Source organism: Anomalospiza imberbis, chromosome 2, assembly GCF_031753505.1.
Source record: "Anomalospiza imberbis isolate Cuckoo-Finch-1a 21T00152 chromosome 2, ASM3175350v1, whole genome shotgun sequence".
NCBI lineage: Eukaryota > Metazoa > Chordata > Aves > Passeriformes > Viduidae > Anomalospiza > Anomalospiza imberbis.
This window is the reverse complement of record NC_089682.1, coordinates 40,725,899-40,739,504: the sequence shown is the minus strand read 5'-3', so window position 1 is coordinate 40,739,504 and position 13,606 is coordinate 40,725,899. Positions and strand designations below refer to the sequence as shown.

General features: G+C 38.1%; 1 pseudogene; it reads right to left on the bottom strand.

Moving 5' to 3' along the window:
- Nucleotides 1-36: 36 nt before the first annotated feature.
- Nucleotides 37-12,756, bottom strand: LOC137468522 (uncharacterized; annotated as a pseudogene).
- Nucleotides 12,757-13,606: the final 850 nt, after the last annotated feature.

Genomic DNA, 13,606 nt, shown 5'->3' with positions numbered 1-13,606 from the left:
AAGACCAGCATGTCAACAGCAAGATTTATTTTTCAATCAGTCTTTACTAATGCAACAGTTTTAACATATGCCATGAAAATCCCTGCTTCATTCTGTTGTCCCAGTGCCAGTATGATAAAAACAAGTGATTTGTATAAAATCTGAATTTTAAGAAACCTGATCAATATATACAGATTGTATCTGTAGTAAACAGCAATGCTGCAAGGAGCTCTTGAATAAGTCAGTTGTTTTATATGGAATATAAAATATTGCACCTATATATATGGAATACCAGAGATCCTTTGAGCGTTCCTTCAGACTTCACTCATTAGTTTTCTTTATCTTCTTATCCCGTCCTCTGCAACCATTTCAGAAAAGGCACTTTTTCATTGTAACAAAGTCTGTAGTGTATCATATTCTAGAATCTTTCCTCCATCCAGAACGAGCACTCTACAATACAAAAGCAGAAAGATTACAGAAGAAAAATCAGCTCTTCAGCCACATTTTCCAGTCCCAGTACAGATATCTCTGGATTATGGGAATGCATTTCAAGGAAGTAATTTATTTTTCAAATGGCTTATCAAAACTTGCCTCTCTGAATCCATGACTGTGTGTAACCTGTGGGCTGTAGTTAACACCATGCAGTTTGTAAAACAAATCTTTTGATGGTGGACTGCACAAAGTTACCTGTTTCCACGTCAATAGAAGCTGTCACCTCATCTAGGACCAGATTTTTGTCTTCCACAGTAAATCACAGGCCAGACAGACCAGCTGTCTTTGCCCAACACTGTTAAAAATATATTTGAAAGGGCAAGTCAGGCACATGGAGGAAAAGGAGTACAAGATAAAGCTGAGATTACTGTGGAGCATGTCTGTACTTCTTTTCTAACAATACTTTATGTTTCTGAAATGTGCTTACCACACTGAAAAGACTACTAAAATATGTTGTTCCTGCTTTGGAATTTTATTTCTTCTTGCTCAGCATATCAGTAGTAGTTAAGGTAGGACTCTTCAACACCCATGGCTGAACTTAGAATCTTAAACCCAGTCTTCAGTTTTATATTCACATTATAGTGGGCACTAGGAATGAGCCAGATTGAATGCTAAACCACTTTTTAATAATGTAAAAGTTTGGATACTTCTATACGTTAGCTGTAGTATGCACCTTCCAGAAATTTCCTCCTGAAAATGATCTGTCAGAAAAATTCCAGCTGATATTCAGTACACTATTTAAGACCTGTCCCTTTGCAGCTGAAAACTTCAATATTCGTCTCCTCAGTTTGGTTCTTTTATTTCAAGTGTCACCCTCCTTGCATAATGATGGGTTAATGTTTCAAAGTTAAAACTGAGTTGTTTTGCCTAAGCAAATAGAAAAAAAAGAATAAGCTCTCTGCACTTTGGTAGGTTTCTAATTTATTGGGGTTTTTTGGTTTGTTGTTTTTTGTTGTTTTTTTTTCTGGTTTGATTTATTTTTTCAATTTAAATAAATGAGCGTTTTTCTACCCAAATCTAATGAGGTGCTGCATGAATTGCAACACCACGCCTCCCCTTCTTTACACTTACGTATATACTTGAGCTGAAAATAGTCTACTCCTTTGGCTTCCCATACAGCACAGGCCATCAGAACTTATACCACTGTGACCAGTTGGTCACCTCAAAGAAACTTGCACTACCAGAATAGTTCTACTAAGAATGACAGGAGATGTGTCATTTCCATCCTGATACCTTCTGAAGTAAATTCTCTGGAAGGATCACATAGTTTTGCAGTACTGTAAAATAACGGCATTAGCACTCACTTGATTATGTACCTGAGATTTTCACCACCTTCTGAAATCTCATGGAGGAGCTTCTTTGGCAGTGACTGGACAAAATCTTTTAAGTCATATAGCTCCAGCACCTCCTACAGTTCAAGATCAGAGTGTTTTCCAAGTAGATCCAGATTTGACTGCAGTGTCCCAGAAAACAAGATGGGGTCCCAAACAGCAGCAGAATGTGAATACACAATTCCGACATGATCCTAAAACAGGCTGTCATAAATCCTTACGTTAACAGAAGGAACTGAGACAAATAATCTTGGGAATGGATCTTTGCAAGGCAAATTGTAACAGTTTGAAGCTGGTGAACAGGAGGACAAAAATTGCATGCAGTCTCTGTGAGCTCAGTTCTTCATTGAGGTGAAACATAAAGGGCAAGAGATTTCTTGTGCATGCTCTGTGCACTGAAACTCTGTGTCAGTTTTGGGGCTGACTAGAGACCTGCCCAGCACCTGGCAACTACCACAACATGTGAATTATTATTAAGGTTTGTGAAGTACTGGAGACTACATTCATGAGCACTGTTAAGAAAAATTAGAAGGCTATGACTCTAAGTTAGATATCCTTAATTTCTTATAGGAAAGATGATATATTCAGCAACAAGAATACCTGCAGAGATTTATAGACTGAACTAATGCTCCTAGAGATGGTGAACAGACACCTTGACCAAGTGCAGTCACAGTAGCTGTGACCCAACGAGCGTAAGAGGCCAACAACAGTCACTGGCAAGTTACATGCAAACAGAACAGTGACAATTTTGAGGGAGCTCAGTGACCAAACAGGACAGTTGAAGTGGTTGCAGAGCTTGTGTCTGTTCTTCATTTAAACTTCATGTTACTTGCACTAAAACAGCATTAAAGTAATTTGCTGTACTTTAATGTGATTCTTAAAAGCTGTTTGTATGAGGTGTATTTGGCTGATCTGAAGAAGTTATGTGCATACTGTCAGCTTTGGTATTTGCCATGCCCTTGTTCCTTTCCCAGATTTTGACCTTCATCCACTCTCCTGACCTACGCAGTTTAACACTCCAGACTCCACCTACTCTTCACAAGCTTCAGTCTCCCTTTTTTTCACCTTTCAGTTCTATTCTGAACCCAGCCTGTAAGTTCACTGCACTGTTGGGTTCCTCTCAGTTCAGTTGTCTGGCTGTAGATCCAATATACTCCAGCCACAGTAAATCAGACTCGCAACTGCAGTTGAGAAAACACTGTGTAATTCACAACTGTCAGATATTGTTCAGATTTGTAGAGCATTAGCTGCTTAAAGCAAGACAAATTTTACAACCAAATATGTATGAATTGTGTTCTGAAGACCTGTGGCATAATCAATTTTGGTCTTATATTCTCATTTTTGAGAATATAGTTACATCAAAAAAGCTGTATCAAAATTAGAAATTATGATAAAAAATGGTGAATTTGCCATTCCCCTAACTAAGTACAGTTCTCAGAGGAAAAGCGGCCAAGAATTTGTAGGAATCTTTAGGTATTTTCTTTTAATCGTCTCTTTATTGGAAATCCCAATCTATTTTGGTTTGAATTTTAGCATCATCTCTATGCATGGTCTGTGGGTAGATACACACAGGAAATATTACCAATGTTAAAGCTCCGAAAAGGCTAGGAAAAAACTAAAGCCTCCCTTTGAAAAACACCAGATAAATTAATTGCAAGTGTGATCATCCATTCACAAAAATGTTTGTATGAATGGCATTCAGGGAATGTGCAGAAAGACTTCAGGTGACCATTAAATTTGTGTCCTAGATTTTACTTTTTATGAGAGCATTTCAACATAAATCAGTTTACCAGCATGAAGATAGAAGATAATCCTAATAATACATGACCTAATCTTGACTTTCCTGCCTTCTTTTGAAGTGAAAAGTAAGCTCTACATGACAGACCACAGCAGACTGGCTTAAATACATAATACATGACTTGTGTATACATCACTTTATTCCCTAAAGGCTTCAAACATAGTTGGACCTATTTTAAAATATTTTTGCCCTCAGGTGGAACTTGAAAACACCATATGTAGCTATTCTACATTCTTATGTAGACTGTCAAACTAAACACAGCATATAAAACCTAAAGTCATACTTGCAGTCTCCATGTTTTGAAGCTTCTTCCATGTAATTGCCAAAATTCCACTGGTACCTCTGTTTCTGGGCAGCCTGTGGACTTTGAGGTTATCATTTCTCCCAAAAACTGGATGTCTTATTTTAGTCAAAGAAGAAAAAATAGTTACCTCTAAACCACATCTCACCTGCTGAATGATGTTAAGATTCCCATGTAGGTCATGGAGTCCAATAGTTGATATATCAATTCCATCAAGAATTAGTTTGCCTTCACTCCAGAAATCTAAATAAGCAATTTGTGAGTGTTGATTTACCAGCTCCTGTTCTTCCAACAATTCCAACCTGAAGCAGAAAGTTTTATGATAGAGACTGTAACTTTCCATGCTACACATTCTAAATGAAAAATGATACAGATATAGGGAATTACAGAATATAGTGAATTCAGTTTCACAGCTCCCAGTCCAGTTCACTCAGAAGCTGTACAGCTCATGCCTGGTTCAGCGGGAATCCTTTCCATTTCCTCTCCCTTTTGTCCAGCACTCCTCAGCTCAAACCAATAGCTTAAAATAGGTCTCAACTGGTGTTCCTTGATCCCATGCCTGATGTTGACCAGCCCTAACCTGCAGCCTATTTCTCTGCACAAACATTCAGCAAAGTGGACAAGAGGTTTAACTTAAAATTTGGATCTTCTTCCTTAGAACTGCAAATTTCATAAAGCACTACCTCAGTATTTTACAGGGATAAGAATTTCTACATATTTCTTTAAGATACTTTTCTCATTTGTCTTTTCTTTACTCTCTTCTCCACTTAACATCTTCCCTGTTCAACATCATCTTCCTGCATTTAGTATTGGAGTCTCCTTATCTGAAGTATTTTTGAAGGAGGAAGTTGGGAATCAGAATTTTATACCCCTGATTTATTTCTTATTGCATAGAGTACCTTCTCTTTACTCTGTGTCTGGAAGGAAACACCAATCAGGGCTAAATCAAGATTCTTCCAGTAATGAGCCTTGTAGTTAACAAACTCTGTAATTCCTTTATTAGGCCTGGTGGTCTTTTCAACAATATCCATGGTTCTTGGAATTAAAACATAAGCATGGGAGAAGAGTAAAAGAGAATAAAGAAATAGAAGAGTCCTGCTCCCAAGGGCTTTTATGCCTCTGTGCTTGACACAGGCACTACTTTCACAAAAGCACAATAGCCAACGCAAAGTGATTTGAAACAAATGTCTGCCCAGGCATGAGATGAGAAAGAGTTATGGCTCAGACAGGCCTCTCTTCCACTCTTCCCTTTTTCAAATGCTCCTCTTGGTTGCACACAGCACAGAGAGTTCACCTGAGCTGCAGCTGCATTAGTCTGACTATAAAATCCACTGCTACAAACGATGACAAAAAATTTACTGGTCAAAATAGGAATAAAACTGTTGTGAAACTACTATAAATGTAATGAAGAAGCTACATATTATACTCAAATAAAAATCCCACCAGAAAATATTTAATAACTATTAACTGCTACCACCACTCACCAATATTAAAGTCAATCTAAGTGGTCATTTTCTATGCACAGAAATGAAATATTCAAAATGAATGCTCATTATTCAGGATGAATGCTCAGTTCTTCATTGACTTGCCTATTCAAAAATTCTTTCAATTGAAACTGTATTGGTCTCAATTTCACATGCTCTACGCACCCAAACAGTTAGAATCTGAATCACCTGGAGAAATATATACAAAAATAGGAACAAAAAAATTGACTCTACTAGAATACAGCACATTAATTCAAAAACTTACCCTGATCTTAAACAACTCACAAGCTGCATGCTTAATCACAGAAGCAAAAAAATGACAGAACATATTGGCACATCACCTGAACCAATGGTTAGAAAATCACTGATCTCAGTGTTTCTCTGAGCAGTTCTTGTCTACTCTAAAACTGCCCAATGGTTGTTGCAATTTGCACTGACATAAAAGCTCCAACTATTGGAAACTACTTCAGGATCATCAGCAAGTGTGCTGTATGAAATGTTGAAAGGAAAACCATATATGGCTCATGTGTGCACAATTATTGCACTGTTCCCTAGGTAAAGCAAGCCAGCAAGGTAGAACATTGCATTTGTAATGGAGGTATCTATTGTCTCTGCCAAATTTGTCACCTTCAAGCCCTGGGGATGCTTCTGCACACAGAATCATATAAAATGGCCTGGGTTGGAAGACACCCCTAAGATCACCTAGTTCCAAACCCCCATGGTACCAACTCCATGGTTAAATATTCCCACTTCTATAGGAAAAGAGTGAGCCAAACCAATTCTGAAGGTCAGCCTTTTAGAAATGTTGTGAGCTTTTCTAGAATGACTGTACCAAGCAGTTTGTACAATTTGAAAGGAAGCCATCCTACATTACCTTGATTTTTAGGAGATCTGAAGGGCCAATTATCTTCTCAAAAAGATGTTTTCCAACATGTACATCTACAGAAGAAGAGTGTCATCCAGGGGACACAAGTCAGCATTGCTGTACACAGCTCTAGTGTAGAAGCTCTGCTTCTGCCCTCCACTTTTATTGACACCCTAAGGAAAGAAAGCCAAAAGAATCCACTTTTGAATAGGAAATACTAAAAAAGGCCTGGGTATTATACTCAGTCTTGACAAAACTTGGGCTCTGCTGATTATTCCCACTCCAAAATGGGCAAATGCAAGGCTACTTTGTAAAAGTAAAAAAAACCCTTTTATTTACAATCATACAGGCATTTTTACAGTATAGAAGAAACACCTGGAGAACAGGACAGAGCAGATGCAAAATTCTATACAGAAAAGAGCCATTTCCAAAATTTTTAAGAGTTCAGAACTCTAACAAAATTTAAGTTCAAAGTAAGTAACTGAAGTAAGAAGATGGGCAGGATGTACTTGTCTGAGCCCTGAGTAGTCATCAGTGTTAATTATCAAATAGGTAATCAAAAACCATAGAATCCATAACTTATCTTATTGTTTAATTTCTGACACCTCAAACTCTCACCCCTTCTCCAGTCTCTCTTTGGTCTCCATTAAGTAACTGTTCCAAATCAGACAGTAAAGCACAAGACTCTAAAACAAGTTTGTAGTATGGCCTGTTTAGATTGGAACCAAAGAGAATATTTTCCCGTAAACTGTCATTCTGAATCCAGGCCTGCTGAGAAACATATGCCACAGAACCCTAAAAAGAATTGGAAACAATTATGTTTTATTTGGGCTTTCTGAACATATAAAACAGCATTTAAAAATAAATTCGAAACTCCAGCTTTGCCTCAAAGTAACACCAGTAATTCCTTCAAAAACCTGATCACTATTGAAATTTACCATCAATGAATTGAATATTGCTAAAAGTTTTATTACATCAGGTAATAAAAACAATCTGCTGAATATTACACTATAACAGCTTTCCTATAAAAAAACACCTATGACTTTGAATAAAACTGGCAGAGCTGGGATATATATGGAACAAAGTCTTCCAGGGAAAGATCACAGTGACAAATTGTGATATTTCACTGCATACAGATATTACATCCATTGTAATATCTATATGCAGGAAACTGGGTCTTCTTAGACATCAAAACACAGTTTGATGGTCTGTATTTTTACATAAAATATGGAATGTGTCAGCTTTAGAACTTAAGATTACAGGATAGGAACAAAGATGGAAGTACTTTTAAATATTTTCTTACATTAATCTGCATGCCCTCTGAAAATCTCTTCATTAGCTCTGCTGAACTGGGGTATTGAGGAGTGGAAAGGACAGGGGAAGATGGACAATCTTACTCTTCTCTGAACCATTCCTTCAAGTTTCTCCATTTCTCCAAGAACAGCAGAAAGAAAAGATGACTTTCCAGATCCAACCTGCTCCACAACAGCAACTAAAGAGCCTTCAGGAATGCTGACATGATTACCCTTTTGTAGATCAGGCCAACAACTGCAGTCTTGATTTTAACTCTGTAAGAATGGTGCTCCAATGCTTTAACTGATGGAGAAGAGTTTGTGAGAGAACCACAAAAAACAGGGCAATAGCACAGCCACTCCCACATGAACTAGGCTGGGTTTCACTGGCCACAATCATGGCTCTGAAAATAAAAGAAAATTAATTTTAAATTCCATCCATTAAATCAACAGCCAATGACAAACATTTCACAAACTAAGACACTGAAAACTTGTTTAACTGAGTCCATTTTGGATCTAGATATGGCTAAAGATCACAACAAATTATGATGTTAAAAATGGCAGGTTTTATCTGTGTTTTCCAATCCCTTGCAATTCTCAAATACAAATCTCAACATGAATGTGCTATTGCTGACTTCTCTGACAATGGAGTATGAATAAGGAATAAAAGAAAATAATTTTATAAAATAATTTTTTTAAATTAGGTATTTGTACTTAAAAATGTTGTAACTATAAGCCACAAGAGCAAGAGCAGAAAAAAAATCTATAGGAAAATTCTGACTTTTGGTGTTAATAAAACATAATCTTAAGTAACCATCAGCCATGATGTCTTCAAACAAATTTTATAGTTAACTGTTTTGATCAGGATTACATTGATTCAGAGCATATTTTGGAGGTAACTAATAATTCTGTTCATAATCTCTTTTCTTTATAAACACTCAAGTATTTGATCATCTCTTTACATATCTGTGGTAAGCACAATTTCTAAAAACCATTTCTATCAATGTCATGGTACCAGCAGCGCAATAACAGAGTCACTGCATTTTCCCATGAAATGCCATTAAATATTATATATTTATGTGAGTTTTTTTAAAAGTAGGGATGGAAAAAAGTTGACAAAATGGAAGGAAAGTTAAGTATCTTTTTTAGTCCATTTTTCTTAGCATTTGATTTATCTTTGTATATTAGATACTTAATACTGTGAAACTTTTACTAATTTTGTCTCAGTCCTTTAGCTATGAAATTCCTGATCTCTCTGAGCTTTCCTTCATTAGATCATTTGCAAATAATCATATGGAGGGAGGTTTAGAAACTGGTAACCCTTTAGGTTTACTATTGATATTGCTCTTTGAACAAAAAATGAAACACATTAAAAACTTACTTAATTACTTGTGGACTCATAAAAACCAGAATGTCAGCTATAACTTTCAGAAATGCAACTTTAATCAATAAACACTTAAATGTTTGCCATAGTGGCAAAATCAAAGATGGCTTGTGGAAACTTGTTTTCTTAAATAGCACTCTGTCGATGCAAGAAGCCTGCAAGATTGCAAAATGATAGAGATTAATCAGAGAAAAAAAAATTTGAACTTCAACCACATTTACAGTATAAAATATGCAATATTGGAGTGTCCATCTAAAGCCATCAGTTTTATCTGAAAATGAACATTTCCTACAGATAAAAGAAAAGCTTTGGAGTAAGAAATTAAGTCTGTTTTTTTTTGGCCGAGCTAATAGTTAATCAGGAAAGGATAAATGCAATTCCTAGGGTTGCCCCTATCATCCAAGAATATAATTACAATATACTTTAATCTTCAAATTATTATCACAGGTCAAAACAAAATGTATCTGAATAAACAGAGATAAGCTTCAATATAAATGCATTCTCATTTATAGCAGGCTTGCAGCAACTTTATATTTAAGGCTGTATAACCTTTCTATTATTTCAGAGTATTTTCAGTTGTCAAGCAACAATTTTCAGTTTGAATTTTGTTCAAACAATTACAAAGATTCTTGACAGGGCTTAAAAAAAATAGAGACTTTCCTAATTATCATAGTGATGATGGACAGCAAACTGATAACAAAGTTCTATACCTACATGAAATAGAGATGCAAAGAAAAGACACAGGGAAACAAACAAATTCAGAGAGAAGTGTTGAACAGTTTTTGACAACATGGTAATTCATGACCAAGTAAAAGTCACTGTAGATTCTGTACCAGGCACAGCAGGCATCTCATCACTTGAAATGCTGAAAAGTAACCAGGGATCTCTCTAACAGGTAAGTTTGAATTTGAACAATTAGAAAAATCCTATAGCCATACTACAGATCACTGATCTCAACACTGAGGGGCCTCTGTGTCCTACAAAATATAGGCTGTTCAATAAATGAGTGGATTTTTAAAATCTTCTCCAGCTTCTAGACTCAGCTTCAGACAAGGATATTGCCTATTGTCAGAATTATAGCTACCATTAATCCTGGGGCAGATGTCTGGACTTCCTTTTCTCCACTGCTTTTCAAAGTTAGGACACATGCTGTATGGTGAATCACCTTCATTGAGTTCAAACAGGTCATCCCTTTCCAATGGCTTCTTGTAGCCTAGAGATACCACTCTGAAAGAAAGAAATTCATTTGGACAGCCTGAGACACAACTGGCAAAAAAAGCAGGACTGCTAATTCAAAATCTAATTATATAATCTAGTGCATATAAATAAACTGTGATCCAAGTAACAGATATAACCCCATAAAAGCTACAGACTAAGCTGTGGAACATACAGTTACCTTCAGTACACTGAAATTTCCTGGGGTAAGGAGAGCCCATGGAGATTGTCACACCTGAACAGAGAGTTCTGAGGAACTTTTATACCTCAGAATCTGTCTATATTTCTGATTCCATACTTCTTTACAGAAAAATATACTATTTCATAAAAAGACGTGTGGTATCATTATCCACTTACTATTTTGATCTGGAATAAAACACCTTTTTATCACAGGAGTGCACTATCATTGAATCCTAGATTCATTTAGGTTGGAAAAGACCCTTAAGATGATACAACACTACCAAATTTACCATTAAGGATATCCCTGAGTGCCATGTCTACACATCTTTTAAATACCTCCAGGGATGGTGACTCATTACATTGCAACTCATCTTCAAGCAAGGTAAACCATATTACACTGCTGGGTTTCAGCACAAATAAAATGAAAATTTCCTTACAGCAGACCTCCATCTGTTAAATTTTTATTCAAATGAAGTGCTTTTATCCACTTCAGTGTCAACAAAAACTAAACCTGGTCTTAAAAATGGCAGAACAGGGCTGACAAATACACTGAGTTTAAAGAAACCATGACAGAAACAGGTATTTGGAATTTTTGATAAGCATGTCAGCTTTGTAACAATTCAAAACAAACTGTGCAATACCATTTTTGAGGTGGGGAAAATGCAAAAGGATTCATGTTGACAATGCAGTTTGACTTAAATGCCATCCCAAACATCTGGAGCTCTACCAGAGACACATGCATTGACATTGGGGCATGCATCCACAATCTCCCTGTAGTTACTTCATAGCTAAATAACTGAAATTTTTTTGGTTTTGTTTGGTTTTTTTTTTTCCTTCTCTTATTTTGTTAGATATTGTAGAATTAGTTAAGAGATACAAAGTGTAGCCTGACTTGAAAATTTTGGTGAATACTATGACACAGAGAATGCATCAATGTCATACAGAAACAGTGTACTGCAGAACTTTCCAGAAAAACTGAACATTTGTATTTATGGTCTAAAATGTAAGGACTGGTAAATACAAAGGTGAACTCCTAACTTCAGCAGGGCCAGAGTTTAACTGAGTTCTCTGAATCCTTGAAACAATCTGATTGTTTTGAGTTAGCTGAGTAATAGTAAATACTTGTTTCAATTATCTATAGAATTAAGAATATTGAATAAAGCAAGAAACAGCTCTAACACTTTTCACATGATTTTCCCACTTTGAGATTTCTGAAGTGTGTGTATCATCTGCCCCAAATAATTTTTCAAATAAAAAAATGTTAAAAATCAGTAATGGTCACAGGCCATAACATACACAATTGTTTGGAGTAAAACTGAACATATTAAGTGACAGGAAGTTGCAAGACTTGATAGAGTTGAACTTTCAGTTCCTATTTTTGGTGGAAAATTTCCCAAGGAGCAGTGACAATAACACCTTTGTGGCCTGCCACAAAAGAGGCAGGAAAATAAGCATGAAATTGGCTACCTGGAAAATACCTTACATGTACTACAGAATATTCGTTCCTGGAGATTTTGAAAGTTGCTTTATTGCCATTGTTACATAAAGCCATTAGATAATGTATAAAAGGACTGTTACTATGTATAAACAATACCCCACCAAATAGCTGAATGTGATCTCTAAATGTGGCAAACTTTGATTTTTGTGCAAAAATCTAACAGCAGTCTCAAGGTCAGGCTCAAGCCGGAATGATGGTGTGGAATCTAAGTGCACAGTCTACAGTTCTGTGAGCATCAATGAACAGCAACAACCAGTTTAATAAATTCTCACCTGCTAAACCAGGAACATGTTAATTAACTGAAGAAAGAAGCATTCTTTTCAGTGTTTCAGTTCTGTTTAAAAGTGAACAAAGGAGAAAGTATCAATGATACTTGAAAGAATGATGTTCTTGGTGTTTTTGTTTTCTTCTTTACTAAACATGTAGTTTTAGAAGATATTTAATTCTGAGCTATCAAAAGGCCTATACCTATACAAACTATTTTTTTTTTTGTCTGTTACCTTCTTCTACCAATACACTCTAACACAAGGTATGAAGAATGAGAGAGGTCTACAGCCTCATGAATTAATAGAACAACTTAACTGGCTTCCTTAAATCTTTGACAATTAAAATCTTGCAGGGTTTATTTTTCCCCCCCTATTTGATAATATAGCTATTGGGAGTTAGCAACAGCTAATACTTAAAGAACAGGAGGGTCCTTTCAGGACACCCTTAGAAATAAAGCACTGCTAACATGTATCATATGCACATAAATGAGACAAGTATGAGGCTTGTGCACTGCCGCGAATTTCATAAGGCATTGGAGATAAGAGTAACAGAGGCAAACAAACAGGACCTCTCCCGTAGTGCCCGAGGAATGTGCGTGTATCCAGGCCCAGGAGCGACTGCAGCACACCGAAGGAGTGAACTGTGTCCCTCGGTCACTGGGACATACCATTATACCTCGCTGTAATAATCCCAGCCCAGGACGCAGTTGCAGCCTTTTCCAGCAGGTGCCGTGAAACACCCACCCACACGACCGGCGCTCCTCTGTCGTTTCCCGCAATAATTTCTGTTGTGCTTTCAGTAAAATGCCGAATGGTTACACGATAATGCGACAAATGACTGGAAACAGGCGATAAATATGTATGTCCCCCCTTCCCTGGGCAAACACACCCGCTCCTGCACCTACATACCCTCAACAGCAAGGTGCGCTTGGCTGTGGAGGAACACCCATGGCCCCTGCTTAACCCCCGCTCCTGTCTGCGGCCTGAAGATTATTCTCTCCTTTTCCATGCAAAGGACATATCCCAGGCCACATCAACTGCGCTTTCAGGGGAAAGACTACCAAGCCTCCAAGCCGGCATCCCGGCGGGTTTCAGGCGGCCGTGGCAGGAAGCGGGCACGGCTCGGGGTGCCGCAGCCGCCCGGAGCCCCACCGAGAGCCCTCCTCCCTCCGCCTCCCTCGTCCTCCCTCCTCCCCGGGCCCGTCACCGCTGTGCCGGGACCCAGCGGCTCGTAGCGGCCCCGCCACGGCCCTCGGGCAGCGCCCGCCGGGGCGGGGCGGGGCGGGGCAGGGCAGGGCAGGGCAGGGCAGGGAAGGGAAGGGAAGGGAAGGGAAGGGAAGGGAAGGGAAGGGAAGGGAAGGGAAGGGAAGGGAAGGGAAGGGCGGGGCGGGGCAGGGCAGGGCAGGGAAGGGCAGGGCAGGGCAGGGCAGGGCAGGGCAGGGCAGGGAAGGGCAGGGCAGGGCAGGGCAGGGAAGGGAAGGGCAGGGAAGGGCAGGGAAGGGAAGGGAAGGGAAGGGAAGG